This window comes from Epinephelus lanceolatus, chromosome 14 (assembly GCF_041903045.1).
Source record: "Epinephelus lanceolatus isolate andai-2023 chromosome 14, ASM4190304v1, whole genome shotgun sequence".
Taxonomy (NCBI): Eukaryota; Metazoa; Chordata; class Actinopteri; order Perciformes; family Serranidae; genus Epinephelus; species Epinephelus lanceolatus.
The window spans coordinates 1,079,381-1,093,068 of record NC_135747.1 but is presented as its reverse complement, the minus strand read 5'-3'; positions in this window follow the sequence as shown (position 1 = coordinate 1,093,068).

Here is a 13,688-nt window from a genome sequence, read left to right as displayed (position 1 = left end):
CATCTTTGGAACAAGGACACAACAAGGACTGCATGTGGAACCCCAGTAGTGGGGCGGCATAGCTAAATTATCGTTCATTTTGTGATGAAAGCACAAAATTTGGTACATGTGTTGGTGGACATATTTCAAACAAATCTGGATATTGGGGCATCGCAAAAACAATATGGGCCTCAGTAGAAAAGTAAATTCTAGGTGGCTGTACCTACACTAGTTGCCAACGGTTGCCAACTGCTAGTAACGAAAGAAGAAGAGGAAAAACTTCGAGGCAACAACAACTTGGATTTCACGGACCCGTAAGTTTCTTTAGTGGGGCGGCATAGCTATAAAATTGTTCATTTTTGTGATAAAAGCACCAAATTTGGCAGAAGTGTTGACAAATATATTTAGAACAAATCTGGGTATTGGGGCATCAGAAACTCTGTCATACTTTGTCATACTTCTCTTTGACAGAACCAGCACCTGCACCAAGGTAGATGATGCAAGAAGGAAGCTCTTTCCACGGAAAAACTCAGTACAGCAGTGCTGGTTCTGTCAAAGAGAAGTATGACAAACCTCTCAATAATGCTCATTGCATCATCTGGGATGTCCTTTGGTCCACTTGCCAGCATCAGTAGTGCATCTGTCAGTTGTGGCAGCGACTTCCATGTTGACCATGCTGCCTGTCAAAGCATGGAACATTGGAAGGGCACATGACATCTCTGGTCCGAGACATGCAGCCATTTGGTGGGCTCTTGCCTGTACCGAATGAAACTTTAACTGGTCTCTAAATTATATTTGTGGTGCTGAAAACATGGTAACAGCAGCTTGGGGGGGTGGGGGGGGGGGGGGGGGGGTGACCAAAGTGTTCTATTCCAGTATATTAAGCTATAAATGTACCAAATTTGGCGCTTTTATCGCAAAAATGAACAATTTTTTTAGCTATGCCGCCCAATTTATAAGTTTGTTAGCAGAATTATACAAAAACTGCCTGACCGATTTTCACAAAATTCGGTGGAGGGATGTAATACATGCCAACTTAAAATACATTAAATTTTGGTGTTGATCCAACTCAGGGGGCGTGTCCACGGGCCACCCACACATGCCCGCCCATTCACCTCCATTCATTTTTTGGATGAGGATTATGTGAAAACGTTCCAACCGATTTTCACAAAATTTGGTGGAGGCATGTAGCATGGTCCAACTTAGAAGCCATTACATTTTGGAGTGGATCCAATTAACGGGACGGGTCCATGGGCAGGTAGGATTCAATTGCCTGCTGTGGCCACCAGGGGGTGAGTTTCTGATGCCCCAGTATCCAGATTTGTTCTAAATATATTTGTCAACACATCTGCCAAATTTGGTGCTTTTATCACAAAATTGAACGATTCTAGAAAAATATTGAGCTATGCTGCCCCACTAAGGAGCAACACAGGAAGACAAGCCAAAGAGGAGGCCGTAAACTGTGAATGAGAAGCTAATAAAACATTTTAAAAAGCTCTTGTTCTGTTCTATTACATTTTTATAAAGCTTTTTCCACTTTAATATGCCTCTAAATTATATTTGTGGCACTAAAAACATGAAACAGCACCTATAGGATAGCCAAACCATTCCATGCCAGTAACCACTGGCAGCCATTTTTGGTTGGTTGATTGGTCGGTCGGTCGGTCCACAAAGCTTTTCTTGAATAATTCAAAAAGTACTTGACCAAAAATGTTCGAAATTTGCATACTGCAAGTAGAGACCATGAGTAACTATGCCAGAAAAAATGACCAGGATTCATTCATAGGTGGCGCTATACTAAGCATTTCAAAATGAAAATTTTGCTTTTCTTGAGGTTGTGTGTATGAATGTTGTGTGGATGCATGCATGTATGAGGTCGCAGCTATTGCGAATTTACGCTTGTTCTTAATTTAATGTGAACTGTGAGTGTGTCTAACTGTATTTTTCTTAATTTAATACATATGTACATTTTTAAAATATTGTAATTAATCATTTAAATATTTTGATTAATTTTATTGAATAAATGGTTGCTACGGCAACTAGGGTGCGTTTTTGCGATGCCCCAATATCCAGATTTGTTTGAAATATATCCACCAACACATGTACCAGATTTTGTGCTTTCATCACAAAATGAACGATTGTTGTGATATATTGAGCTAAGCCACCCCACTACAGTTCTTTCCAGCCTTCCACTGCCAGCTAACAAAAGCAGCATGCCACAGCATCATCTCTTTCTTCCCTCCATCCAAGGATTGGTAATGTAACCACCGGGTGTAGCATCATTACAGTTGTACAGGAGCAAGACTGTTTGACGTTGTCAACTGTGATTTAATGCTGTTCAGTGAGTTATTATTGCAATTGTTTGCAGTTGGGTTATTGGTTAGTTGGCTTCACCAAAGCTAAATGATGTTAGTTTTTTCTTTCCTTTCAGCTGACTTTTCAGGGCCTCTTTGTAGGTATTTGGCTGTGGCTGACTTTCTTGCGGCCTCCTTATGGTTCCCATATACTCACTTACAAATTGGCTTTCAACAGCGCAACACCCAAAGAGGGAACTCACACTTCCCACTTCTTTTCCATTGTCTTTGTCCTGACTGACCACACAGTCAGGCAAAAGCTTCCCTGGTCTGAAGGCATCTTTTATTTGGCCATCTTGTAGTTTGTGGTTGTCAGCCATTTTGTTTGTAGGCCAGATGGCCGGCCCCCTCTCCCTCTCCCTCTCCCCCTTTCTCCCCCTCTAGCTCATTGGCTGTAGACACTGGTCTGATTTAAATAGACCAGGAAAAGGCTTTTGACTGGGTTGAACACCAATATTTATGGCAAACTTTAGCTGCTTTCGGGTTCAACCCAGGTTTTATAGCCAAGATCCAGGTTCTGTATAGTGACACTGCGAGTGTTCTGAAAATCAATGGAGGTCTGAGTGCTCCTTTCAGTGTTCAGAGGGGGGTCAGACAGGGCTGCTCTCTGTCCGGCATGCTCTACTCTCTGGCCATCGAGCCTCTGCTCCATAAACTGAGGAATGATCTGACTGGTATTTGTTTTCCTGACTGTGATGCCTCTTTTAAACTGTTGGCGTACGCTGATGATGTCATTGTCCTGGTTAACACACAGAAAGATATTGATGTGTTAGTGAACACTGTTAATCTGTTTGGTTGCATATCCTCTGCTAAAGTAAACTGGGGGAAGTGTGAGGCTGTCATGGTGGGGGATCGGCTGAGGGATCGGCTCAGGTTATCTGGAGGTCTGGTCTGGAACAAAGGAGGACTAAAATACCTGGGAGTTTTTTGGGCAATGAAATGTTTTTACAGAAAAACTGGGACAATGTCTTAGAAAAGGTCAAAGGTCGGCTCATGAAATGAAAATGGCTTTTACCTAAAATGTCCTACAGAGGGCGTGTTCTTGTAATCAGCAATTTGGTCTCTTCTGCTCTGTGGCACCGGTTGGCCTGCGTTGATCCCCCAGCTTCTCTTCTGCCACAGGCCCAAAGGGTTTTGGTTGATTTTTTCTGGGGCAGGCTGCACTGGGTACCTCTGTGCATGCTGTTTCTTCCTAAGGAGGAGGGTGGACAAGGTCTGGTCCATCTGGCCAGTAGGGGCGCTGCCTTCCGCCTTCAGTTTATTTAGAGACTGCTCACTGGGCCCACAGACCTGGGGTTTGTCTCTGTTTCTGATGGACCCCAAGAAGTTGGACACTTCGTCCCTGCCAGCCTTTTCTAGAAGTGTTTTCTCAGTGTGGACTTTGCTGAGGAAGCAGAGGCAGGAGTGGTATGACTCTCTGCACTGGCTCCTACAGGAGCCTGTACTGTTTGGAGGACTTTTGGATTGTCCAGGCTGGGGTGGGCCTACTCTTTCCAGACTGCTTCACACTGCAGGAGTTTCTACTCTGGCGCAGGTGGTGGAGCTGGCGGGACCTCGATTGGATGATCCCGTTGGACTGGCTGCTCGGATGGGAGTGAGATCTACACGGGTCATAAATCAGTTACTGAAACATTGGAAACAGAAGCTGACAGGACATCAATGCCTTCTGTAAACTGACTTTTGTGATGGCGCGTTGCTGCCAAATTGTACGGACTCCTATCCCGCCATTGGTCTGTTTCCAGATTTTAAAAATTGTTCTGGTCCTTTACTCTGTTGACCCTGTGGGAGCTTCTTTGGAGGAAAGACTCTGTATAAGTTGATGGTTAAAACTTTGAACCAGAATAAACTGAATGGATGCAGTGACACCCTGTGGAGGACTTATCTGGACTTAGACCCTGACATCAAACCAGCATGGAGGTCTTTGTATAAATCTCCTTTAACAAAGAAGCATGCGGACCTGCAGTGGAGGATCCTACATGGCATTGTAGCAGCTGTTACTAATGCTGCTGTGGAGGAGAAATGCCCCTTCCGTAGCCAAAGAGAGACGGTGTTTCACTGTTTCTCAGAGTGCATGTAATAAGGCTGAAGTGTTTTTGCAGTATCTATGCATGCTTTTATGTTTTTATTGTGTATGATTTTATTTGTTTTTTAGTGTTATTAATTGCATGTTTTTATTATTTTCATGGTTGCAGTTTTTTTTATAGTTGTTTTACTGTTGGATTTTATTGATGCATGCTGGAGTTTGAATCTCTTACCTGCCTTATTTACTTGATTAAGATGTGCTGCACCTGTGCAGCCGCACTTGATGTGATTGACAGTTGACACGACCACTAAGAGCGCCAATCAGTGGCTGAGGGGAGGGCCAAAACCCCAGAAAAACTTTGAAGAACAGAGAGGTGAGTGAGAGGCGAAAGAAGACACAGAGAGGAAGGACGCAGAGAACAGCAGACGGGGCGAGGGTGGAAAGGCAGGCAGCAGGACAGGATTCCTGACGGGAAGCGCTCAGCGGGACGAGGTGTCCAGCGTGGAGGAACCGGAAGCCGACGTCGAGTGCTGACGCGGTGGCCAGGATCGAGAGCCGACATCTGGGTCGCGACAGAGGGGTTCCCCCGGATGAGGAGTGGCCACCTGAGAGCCGACGGTAGTGTCCGCCAACGCTGCATCACTCCAGCCTGGGTAGTTAGCTCTGCTACAGCCCAGGAAATACGTGAGTACACTAGTCCGTGGCGGCACTAGCCTGACTTACGAGGACATTTAAAGCCCACAGTGTTTGCACCTGTCACATAAAAACCGCACACTGAGACCTGTATAGTTTACCAGTGTATTTTATGTACTTTTATTCATGGACTTTTAACACACATCTTAACCTTGGGTTAAACCGCCTTTTTGAAAAGACTTTGTTTATGGTAATAAACCCAAGTTGTTGTACCTGCTACACCTGTTTGGTTATTTTAAAGCTCTGCTCTTCCTGATTTTACGAACCTGTTTTTAGAGTCCTAGGCTCATTAATTCTAGGTGGCATTGTCGGCCCTTTTTACTTATTTTATCTTAGTTTATTGTATTTTAGTGTTTGAATTAGTGAAATTCTTTTAGGCTTTTTACATTTACCATTTTAGCAATCTTATCTTAGTTTATTGCATTTTAGTGTTTTAATTAGTTGAATATTCTTTTAGGCTTTTACCCCAAGACGCTGTGCTTGGGCACTTTTTACATTTGGCGTTGTCGGCAGGATTAGGACTTCGAGCAGAGTTTTAGAAAACCTACAGAAATAACTGTGTAAAAATGATGATGCCTGTATACCCTTGTGCCCCTTGGCTGCCCAAGTTTAAAGGGCCAAGCGATGATGTAAAATACAATGATTGGAAAGAGCAAATACAAGGGTTACTGGGCTCACAAGAGTTAGCAGAAGCCAGGAAGGTGGAAATTGTGTTGGGTGCATTAGCTGGGGAAGCTAAACTGCAGGTTAGTGTTTTAGAAGGAGATGAGAGGGATCGGGTACAGAAAATCTTTGTGTATTTGGACTCACTTTACGGAGATATAACTCCCACCCCAGTGCTGAGGTCTCCGTTTTTTAGCTGTGTCCAAAGGCTTGATGAAATGGTGCCTTCATATATTCTGAGGTTACGCGAGCTACATTGCAGGTTGCGGCGACATGACCCAGATGGTGCCCCCTCCGATACAGTGCTGCAAGACCAACTGCTGCTGGGTCTACGTGAAGGCCCCCTGGCTCAGGCCCTTAAGATCTACGCCCGCCGCAATCCCGAGGAAACTTTTGCTGCACTGAGACAGGAGGCGCTGTTGCTAGATGCGGAACATGGGAACCTACAACCGGAGGTAACATGTGCATCTGTGAATAACCCCCGTGTGCCAGCTCACTCACAGGACGCCAGCTGGAAAGAGACCCTGAAACGAGAGATCATGGAAGATGTAAAATTGCAAATGACTGGGCTCACTCAGGAATTGCTGAAAGAGATTAAACCGCTCCTCCAGCCAGCCAGCGTTCCACCACAGCCTCCAACACAACCTGAGAGGGAACAAAGACGACCAACCCCACAGACAAACCACTGGGATGAGCAAGGTAGGCCTATTTTCCACCATTGTAGACAAGCAGGCCACATTGCTAGATTTTGTAGGTCAGCTGCCCCACAGCCGGCTTTAAACTAGCCGTCCCTGCTGCTGAGGTCCAGGGGGCAGGGGCTGGAAGTACACCAGAAAAGACTAGGGCCACAGAGGCATTTATTGGGAAATGTCCAGCGATAGGAGTACAAGTTGAAGGAGTCAAACTGTCAGGACTGTTAGAGACGGGGTCTCAGGTCACGTTAACGCAGGAAAGTCTCTTTGAGCAGCATTTCTCCCAGGCTAAGCTTGGTAAGACCCCTATAGTCTTTCAGTTACGAGCAGCTAACGGCCTAGAGATTCCTTACACAAGCTATGCTGTGTTAGATATGGTAGTGGAAGGTGTGGAGATACCTGGACGGGGAATTGTGATTGTAAAGGATGAACACTGCACACACCCACTCATAATTGGAATGAATGTTGTGACTGTCTGCTGGAATGCCCTTTTTAAATGGTCTGATAAGTCTGCTTCCCCCCCAAAGAAGTTGAAAAACCGGCAAATATGGAAGGATGCATTTGCTGAATGTCGACGCATTGAGGTCACCATGGCAGAGGATGGGCTGTTGGGATATGTACGGCCAACTGGCCGACGCACCATTAAAGTCCCCCCAAAGAGCGAGATGCTGGTGTGGGGTCGGGCTCGGACAGGCCCAGGAGGAGTGGACTACTGTGCCCTAGTGGAAGCCCTGCCTGAAACCAACAACGTAGGAGTAGCCAGGACACTAGCCGTGGTGAGAAATGGCAGAGTGCCTGTGAGTGTTTGTAACCCACATCCCTACTGTTTGACTCTAGGTCGGTACCAGAAGCTTGGCAAGCTGTACCACGTAAATGATGCTGACGTGCATGGCTCTCGTGACCTGAACCTGGCCCTTGGGGATGGCGATGTTGTAGAAGTGACATTGGTGGATTTGGCAGCTGACCAAGAGAATCAAGAGCTGCCAAAGGAGGTGAGTGATCTCACTAATCGACCTGATCTGTCTGAGAAACAACAGGAGGAGCTATGCACCCTGTTGTTGAAGTGGAAGAAGGTGTTTGCACTACACGATGAGGATTTTGGACGTACAGACCTGATACAGCACCGCATTCACACTGGTGACGCTCCCCCTGTCAGAGAACGGTATCAGCCTCTTCCTCCTGCCATGTATAAGGAGATGAAATCCCTACTCGCAGGTATGCTTGAGAAAGGAGTCATCAGAGAGAGCTGTAGCCCATGGGCTGCGCCCATAGTTTTGGTGAGGAAGGAAGACAGCAGTTGGAGGTTTTGTGTCGATTATAGGAAGCTAAATGCAGTAACCCATAAAGATGCATTTCCCCTGCCCAGGATTGAAGAGACGCTGACCAATCTGACACGAGTGGAGTGGTTTTCCACTCTCGACCTAGCCAGCGGCTACTGGCAGGTTGAGATGGACCCCAAAGATCGAGAGAAGACAGCTTTTACCACACCACTCGGGCTCTTTGAGTTTGAGCGCATGCCATTTGGTCTGTGCAATGCGCCAGCTACTTTCCAATGATTGATGCAACAGTGTTTAAGTGGTCAACTGTCTGAATCTGTGATGGTGTACTTGGATGACATCATAATATACTCTCCCATCTGCAACATCTAGATCAGGTGTTCCATAGGCTGTGGCAGCATGGTTTGAAACTGCGGCTGGACAAGTGTAAACTGCTGCAACAAGAAGTGAAGTTCTTGGGCCATGTAGTGGATCAGAAAGGGGTGAGACCAGACCCGAATAAGATCTCAGCTGTGCTAGACTGGCCTGTTCCTACCACCATAAGGCAAGTACGAGCTTTTCCAGGCCTAGCTGGCTACTATAGACGATTTGTGTCTGGCTTTGCTAAAATTGCACATCCCCTGAACCAACTACTGACAGGCGTTCCCATTGACAAAAAGTCTGAAAGCCGTAAAGTACAGTGGTCTCCTGAGTGTCAGGCATCTTTCAATGAACTCAAAATGGTCTTAACACAAGCACCTGTTTTGGCGTATGCAGATTATGCGCAACCATTCATCGTCTACACAGATGCAAGTAATCAGGGGTTAGGAGCAGTCCTGGCCCAGGTTCAAGAAGGACAAGAACGAGTGATAGTCTATGCCAGCCGCAGCCTACACCCGACTGAGCGGAATGATGCTAATTATAGCTCTTTCAAATTGGAACTTCTAGCCCTTAAGTGGGCAGTGACGGAAAAATTTAAGGACTATTTGACTGGTGCACGGTTTACTGTGTACGCCGATAACAACCCTGTTGCTCACCTGCAGACGGCTAACCTGGGCGCGGTGGAACAATGCTGGGTGGCACAGCTTGCTTCCTTTGACTATGACATCAAGTACCGCCCAGGAAAAAGTAATACTAATGCAGATGCACTGTCCAGATTCCCAGCTAATCCCTTACCCACAGAGGTGTCAGGCCGAGAGCTGGAAATGGAAGCTGCCACGGCAGCTGTGGAATTGGCCCCTGAGGGAGGTGAAGAGGAGTGGGCCAGTGGTGAGTGGGAGGTGGCACAGGCTGGTGACGTGAACATACAAACTGTCAAGAGGTATGTGGACACACAGGTAACCCCCCATAGTTCGGAGCGCCAGTCATTGTCACCCATAGTCCAGAAACTGTTACAACAGTGGAAAAGAACAAGAACAATCAAGGGCAAATTACTGTGTCGTAAAACGATAGGTCCACACAGTCATGAAGTGTGTTTCCAGATTGTGTGCTTGAGTGCCAGGAGCCAAGAAGTCTAGAAGAGTGTCCATGAAGCGGCCGCCCATGCCGGTGTGGAGAGGACCTTATCTCGGATCCGTCAACGGTTCTACTGGCCTGGTATGGAGGGGGAGGTACGTCGTTTCCACCAGGGTTGTGTCGCCTGCAGCCTGACCTGTTTACCCACTTTGCTTGGGCTATCCCCACACATGACCAAACTGCTTCAACCACAGTAAAAGCCCTTTGGACCCATGTAATACAGCCCTTCGGTTGCCCTGCATGGTTTCATTCCGATCAGGGTCCAAATTTCAAATCGGCACTAATGAAGCAACTTTGTGATACCTATGGTATAACTAAAAGCCGTACCACGCCATACCACCCTGTCGGTAATGGCCATACAGAACGTTTTAATCAGATCCTGTTAAACATGCTCCGCTCCCTTGAGACCGCTAAGCAAAACCGATGGCCTGAGTATTTGCTTGAACTGGTACATGCATACAATAACACCACACACAGTGCCACTGGTTATACCCCCTCCTTCCTCATGTTCGGGAGACATCTGCGCCTCCCAGTTGATGTAGGGCTAGGTGTAGGCCCCCAGCAGACGAGGCATGATACAGTTGGGTGGGTACAAGAGCACCAGCAGAGGTTATCTGTAGCGTATAATCTGGCTAGGCAGAAGATGGATAGTGCAGCCTCCCGAAACAAACAACAGTATGACAGGAAGGCAAAAGCTTTTCCATTGTTACCGGGGGAGAGAGTTTGGATACGGGACAGAAACAGACAAGGGAGGGGAAAACTGTGTACGTGGTGGAATCCCGAACCATTTGTTATTTTGGAACAGGTGGGGGACACAGAGGTGGTATATAGGGTTCTCTTCCTGATTTTACGAACCTGTTTTTAGAGTCCTAGGCTCATTAATCCTAGGTGGCGTTGTCGGCCCTTTTTACTTATTTTATCTTAGTTTATTGTATTTTAGTGTTTGAATTAGTGAAATTCTTTTAGGCTTTTTACATGTGCCCATTTTAGTAATCTTATCTTAGTTTATTGCATTTTAGTGTTTTAATTAGTTGAATATTCTTTTAGGCTTTTACCCCAAGACGCTGTGCTTGGGCACTTTTTACATGCACTCATCTGACTGCTCTGTTTGTGTTGTTGGAAACCCTTTTTAGCAGATATGGAGAAATTTTTATCAAGCAGGTTTTTGTGGTTTTAAATACACTCATCAAGAGAAGAACAAATGTCAGATATTGAACTTTGTTTTAGGACAGGCAAAGATGGCGGTGTATGTGAGCTGCAGGAGGAAGGTTGAGGAAGAGAAGAATATTGATGTGGTTCCTGTTTTTGTCAGAATGATGAAGTCCAGTCTTTACAGAGCTGCTCATGACCTGGAGAGTTTCCAGCTGATTTGGGGTTATGGGGGGGTGCTCTGCTCTGTAATGGATGGACAGTTGAGTTTTGGACTTGTGCTGATGTAATTTTGATACCTATGTAATAATATTATGTGTTAATGTAATGTATCATGTTTTTTTACAGTGTACATAGTGGTAAATAAATGTTGGGTTTAAAAATCCTCTCTCTCTCTCTCTCTCTCTCTCTCTCTCTTCCTGCTGGCCTGCTGCCAAATTTGACCCGTTCAAATTTCATCATCTAAAAGACCCAGAGCAGACAGCGAGGAAGAGACACAAAAACGTAACAACATTGTCATTCCTGATGTTGCAGGAGTGTCTGAGAAACACAGGAGGATTTTCAACAAACACCACATCCCTGTACACTTTAAACCCAGTAACACACTGTGACAGAAACTTGTCCATCCCAAGGACAAAACACCCAGACATAAGCAGAGTAATGTAGTGTATGCAGTTCAGTGCAGCCAGGAATATACCGATTTATATTCAGACTGAGAGGAGAAATTTCTGGAAAACAGCTGAGGGGCAACACATTTGTAACTTGCGAGTATGATCACATTTTTGATTCCACAAACACAAAAAATTATATCTATGCGTTCAGGAGAAGTGTATCTCTCTCACCATCACGTTATTTTGACGATTGGAACAACGGTTTGGGAATAGGAAGAACTAGTAGATCGAGGAGTTAGATTTCCACTAAAACAGCTCTCCTCTGTGTGTTCTGTGTGCCTGTCTCTCTCTCTCTGTGCTCTGCCAGGTGTGCCTCGTTAATCACCATAGCAACAGTTGCTGACACACAAACACAGGCCTGTGGGTGTGTGCATGTCTCACAATCTCAGAAGCAGAGATTAGGGCAGCAGAATCTCCATTTTAAATAGTATCTAAACATTATATATCAGTGTTTTCCATCAGCCTTTATTAATTATACTACTGTTGCTACTGTTGTGATTATGACTGTTGTTGGGATTCACAGGACATTTGGTAAAATCTAAACTGGAGATTTAAAGGCTTTTTCCTCTGCATGCTCTTTGTCTTCAAACAAAGAGAGCTAGGTGACAACTATCTCCACAGGAGGTCTCACCTCACACCTCCAGTGAGACACAAGTCTCACAACTTGATTGGACAGGACTTTTACAGTGACATATGACTCTGTGATGTCAGAGGCATGTAGAAGTTCTGCTTCCTCCAAGCCTTTTCTCTCTCTTGCTCCAGCTGTTGAACAGTGGACACCTCTTTCCGGCTGGGCCTGGAACAGCAGAGGCCCAGACCCTTGCTCCTTGCCCCAAACCACTAAAGGGAGGGCAATTGATCATAGACTCTCTTGCAAACACAAGGTTTGCAACTAGCTTTCCAGCAACAAGGAACTAAGTGAGTTAGCACCCAGCGTCTAACTCTGCTAAACCCTGAGCGACCAGCTTCCTCGGAGTTTCACCTTTGGAATAAAGGACCCAACAAAGACTGCAGCTGGAACCATCTTCCCAGCCTTTTTCTGACGGCTAAGAAAGCAGTACACCAACAAGTGACTCTTTCTCCCATCCACTCAAGGATCGGTAATGTAACAACTGGGTATAGCTTATCACAGCTTTACAGGCTAAGCAAGACTGTTTAACTTGTTGTATGTGATTTAATGCTGTCATTGAGTTATTGTTGTGATTGGTTGCAGTTAGGTCATTGATGAGTTGGCTTCGCCAAAACTAAGTGTTTAGTTTGCTAATACTGTTCACAAACAGATTCTTGCATGCAACTAAACAATCTCTGCACTAATCTATACTGTTTGCAACACAAATCACATTCACATAGACTCATTAACAAATAGGCTTTCAACAGAGCTACACCCAAACAGGCATCTCAAAGTTCCCGCTTCTTTTCCCTTGTCTTTGTCCTGACCACACAGTCAGACAAACACCTCCCCTGACCTGAAGCTAGCCTTGATTCGGCCATTTTGGTAGTTCTCTGTTGTCAGCCATTTTGTTTTGTGGTGCCCCACGAGGTGATTTAATGTTAATTAAGTCACATTATTTAACATGATTATTAATTATTAATAATAATTATTAATTATTTCTGATAGCCAATTAAATCCCTACATATTTGGTGCCTCTTGGTGAGACCTAATATATTGATCCCAACATATTTGGTGCCGCTGTGTGAAGCCTAATGTGTTGACCCCAACACTGTTAAATTGATCAGTGACAAATAAGGGTTGGCAAGTTCAGCAATTCAGAAATATCTTCAAAAATAGTTTTAAAAGCATGCATCAGATTTGTTAAAATGTACATTCTGTATTTTTGTTGGTTTTATGTCATTTGAAATGACATTTGCACCATTTTTTATGAAAAGTAAGACTGAATGCTCCTGAAAATGTCAAATGGTGTAACCACAAAACAATGATAAATATTAAATATTTTATCCACCTACAGTAGATTTAAGTGTACTTAAAAAAAATCTTTATTTCAAAAGCATTAAACTGAAATAAGATTTTTGGAGTATTTCTATATTTAAATTTTAATGCATTTTGGCAATACTGAGCAGGACATTTCCTAAAAACACCCCTTTTTTTCTAAACGCGTGACAAATTATGTAAAATTTGTTAAAAAAAAAAAAAAACACATTATTGCACTGCAAAAGTGGATTACATTTATTCCACATTTTACTCCAAATTTATTTTCCTGTATATAATCATATTTTTATGAAAAAATACCAGTTACACCAAATGACACTGGGTTGTGTCAATTGGTGTAACGTATACGTGTAATGATACACTGCCTGACCATGTTCCTTCTACAGTCAAACACCATTGTTTGTTGAAGAAATTGACACTGAAAATCAAATATGACAGTCAACAAGGTTAAGTGAACTTGTTTTTTTCATGTTATTTCAGTTCAGAAAAAAGAACATCTGACAACAGTGAGCTAATTTCTTCTACTGTAAATTCTTTGCTGAGAAAACATTTTACAATCATGTTTCATTTTAAAATTTAACTCATGTTTTGTATCTTAAGTTCTGATAAGAAAAAAGTCACCTGACAACAACTCATAAGGGTGAACTGGTCTACTATTGTGAATATGGTTGATAAAAATTTAATGAGAGAGAAAGTTCAGAAAAAAGGACATCTGTCAACAATTAGCTAATTTGTTCTACTGTAA